A 4200-nucleotide genomic window follows, 5' to 3' on the forward strand; every position below is an offset into this window, starting at 1 on the left:
CCTCTATTTCTGTGAGGTACGTCATTGGGATTTTAACTGGAATTGCATTGAATCTGTATAGCACTTTTGGTAGTATGGCCATTTTGACAATATTAATTCTGCCTATCCAATTACATGGGAGATCTTTCCATCTTCTAAGGTCTTCCTTAATTTCTTTCTTCATTGTTTTGTAGTTTTCATTGTAGAGATCTTTTACCTCTTTGGTTAGATTGATACCCAAGTATTTTATTTTTTTTTTTGAGGCTATTGCAAATGGAGTTGTTTTCCTCATTTCCCTTTCAGCTGTTTCATCGCTTGCGTATAAAAATGCTGTAGATTTATGCGTGTTGATTTTATAGCCTGCTATTTTGCTGAATTCATTGATGAGGTCTAGAAGTTTTCTGGAGGTTTTTTGGATCCTCTAAATATAGAATCATGTCTTCCGCAAATAGTGACAGCTTAAGTTCCTCTTTTCCTATTCGTATCCCTTTAATTTCTTTAGTATCCCTAATTGCTCTGGCTAGAGTTTCGAGGTCAATGTTGAATAGAAGTGGTGAAAGAGGACATCCCTGTCTTGTTCCCATTTTTAAAGAGAATGTTTTCAGTTTTTCTCCATTAAGAATGATGTTGGCCATGGGCTTAGCATAAATAGCCTTTACAAGGTTCAGGTATGTTCCTACTATCCCTATTTTTTCTAGTGTTTTGAGCATGAAGGGGTGTTGTATATTGTCAAATGCTTTTTCTGCATCAATTGAAATAACCATATGATTCTTATCCTTAAGTCTATTGACATCATGGATTATGTTTATTGATTTATGGATGTTAAACCATCCTTGCATTCCAGGAATGAACCCCACTTGATCGTGGTGCACAATTTTCTTAATATGTTTTTGGATACGCTTTGCCAATATTTTGTTAAGGATCTTTGCATCTATATTCATCAGGGATATTGGTCTAAAATTTTCTTTCCTTGATGTGTCTTTTCCTGGTTTGTGTATGAGGGTGATATTAGCTTCATAGAATGAGTTCAGTAGGGTACCTCCATTTCTATTTCCTGGAATACTTTGAGAAGTATTGGAATGAGTTCTTCATTGAAGGTCTTGTAGAACTCGGCTGAGAATCTGTCTGGTCCTGGGCTTTTCTTGGATGGTAGATTTTTAATGGTTTCTTCTATTTCATTGCTTGATATGATCTGTTTAAATCGTGTATATCCTCCTGGTTCAGTTTGGGAGGAGCGTATGTCTCTAGAAATTTGTCAATGTCTTCAGTACTTTCTATTTTGTTGGAATACAGATTTTCAAAGTAGCTTCTCATTATGTTCTGTATCTCAGTGGTGTCTGTTGTGATATTTCCTTTTGCATCATGTATTTTAGTAATTTGAGTCTTCTCTCTCCTTCTCTTTGTTAGTGTGGCTAAGGGTTTATCTATTTTGTTTACTTTCTCAATGAACCAACTTTTTGTTATGTCAATTTTTTGAATAGTTTCTTTTGTTTCAATTTCATTGATTTCAGCTCTGATTTTAATCATTTCCTTGTCTTCTACTACTTTTGCTGTTATTCTGTTCTTCTTTTTCTAGGGCTTTGAGCTGTAATGTTAGGTCATTTAATTGTTGACTTTTCATGGTGAGTCATTTTTAAAGTCAATATTCAATTCTGCTTGGAAAATAAATGAACCAATGAACATTTCTATAGATTGAATTTTAATATCCCCCACAAATTCATATGTTGAAATCCTAACATGCAATGTGATATTTACAAGTGAGGTTTTCAGAAAATACTTAAACATGAGAGTAGCGTTTGCATGAATTGAATTAATGCCCTACAAAAAGAAATGAGAGAGTTTTTTTCTGTCTTCCTGATATCTGATATATGAGGATAGCATGGAAATGCAGCCACCTACAAACCAGAAATAGTGCCCTCACTAGATACCAGATGTGCTCAACAAATAACACATGTGCTGTTGCCTTGATCTCAGGCTTCTTAGACTCTAAAACTGTGCTAAATAAATTTCTGTTGTTTAAACTATCTATGATATAAAATTTATTAAGGTTTAGTTTCTCTTAAATTCTTGAATAAATTAGGTAAATCCAAGTATATATAGAAAATTTTGTAGAACAGCAAACTGAAAAGTTGTAGCCTAAGAAATGAATATTTTTCATTCCTTACATCATTGCATGCACAGTTGCTTACTATGGAAAGGTACAGCATTTGAATACCTCTACACCTATGAAAGATGTTAAAACAATAATTAATAATCTTCCAAACGGAAAACAACAGTTCCAAATAGGCTCACTGATGAATTCTTATAAATGTTTATGAAGAAATGATACTAATCCCTACAAATAAACACACAAAAGATGTTTAACATCATGTATGTTATGGAATTACAAGTTAAAGTCATGACAGAAAGCACTATAAATCTTTGAGAATGGTTAAAATTCAAAAAAGACAAGATCAAATGAAGGAGAATGTATGGAACAACAGGATCCCTTATTCACTGCTTGTAGGGATATAAAAAGATACAGCTTTATCAGAGGCCAGTTTGGCAGTGTCTTACAAAATTAAACATATTTTATCTTATAATCTAGCAAGTGGAATATTTACTAATTTATTTTTCAAAGTAGTGTAGCTTCTACTCCTTTTCTCCCAACCATGTAATTAATTTCATGATTATGTTTAAAAGGAAGTTCATGTATATAGCACATACTTCCTACTCTTAATCCTAATGCAGAGCAATGAATATATAGTTAAAGTGGTGATTCATAAACTTTTATTCTGAAGCTATTTAAACTCTGTGTTTAAAAAGTATAACATTTAGAAATTAACTGGAAAGCAAATAAGGAAGGAGGAAGGTAGGAAAGAGAATGGAGGAAGGCATTGAGGAAGAGAGGGAAGTCTTAAAATTACTCAGTAAAACAAGAATAGAATGTCATATGCATTTTATTTCCTCCTGCCCAATACCATCCCTCCACTACCTGTACGGTTCAGTCAAAAAGTGAACAACCTGGCATTTATACTCCAAAGGAATATAAAAGGTTACTGTACAAGGCCCTGGAACAAGCCCTAGCCATAACAACAACACTAACCCTGAGTGAAACTCTCATTCAGACCATTTTCTTCATCTAAGACTCTTCATACAGAGATAGAAGGAACCAGAACTCTTATCGTTGACCTTGACCAAATTTCAAGACTTTGATTCTTCCTGGTTTCAATGTGAGCTATCAAATCCCATAGGTATTCATAGCAGGTAGTATTACTATTAGAAGCTTTCTGGTATTCCAGGTAACTTTTTTATAACAAAATATCTGGTGATGGCTTCCCCCAGATGAAATGCTCCATCCCATAATATACCTGCATTATATTCAGGAATTCTTGGGTTTCCTCCTCAGAGGTGTAATTGTCCTTTATGGAGGTCACATTCAGTTGAGAGTCATGAAGAGACTGATATTAGGCAACCTCTCCCAGTACTGCCAGCAGCTATCATTGGTGAGTTCTGGCTATCCAACTCCTATCATTGGTGAGTTCTGGCTTTCTGACAAGGGCAAAGAAATGCTTAATAGGATGAAAATACTTCAAGTCGAGGTCCATGACCAGTTCCTCATGTCAGAGGCTCTTCATTAGATCACTAGGAAGTGGACTTTATACTGTTTGTTGACCTTTTTTAGCATGTATACCTTCATGATGGAATTTTATATTTGAGCAGAAGGCACAAAACAAAAACCACCTTCTTTTTTGTGTGTTGAAAAATGGCAAAATTTCTTGATAATAGTTACCACCACATAGTTAATTCACCTAGTTCTTTATTGTACATAATGACAGCAACATTATCATTATACTAAGTGCTCAAGGATTTTAGATGATCTGTATTCAGTACATACCAAAGATTGAGATCCACTGTGTTTACACAGTAGTATCAGTGAGAGACTGTTAACCCAATTTTCTAGTGTTTCTTTTTTTGTGAAAACCAACAATATATTTTTAATAGCTACAGACACATCTTTACCTTTAAAATTTGTATAATCTCTATTTTTTTTGGTACTAGATATTGAACCCAGAGGCACTTTACCACTGAGTTACATCCCCAGTCCTTTTGCTTATTTTTATTTGAGACAGAGTCTCTTTCAGTTGTTGAGGGTCTCACATAGTTGCTGAGGCTGAATTTTAATTTGTGAACCTCCTGCCTCAACCTTCTGAGTCACTGGGATTATAAGCATGCACTAAT

This window comes from Sciurus vulgaris (genome assembly GCF_902686455.1).
Source record: "Sciurus vulgaris genome assembly, chromosome: X".
Classification (NCBI taxonomy): Eukaryota; Metazoa; Chordata; class Mammalia; order Rodentia; family Sciuridae; genus Sciurus; species Sciurus vulgaris.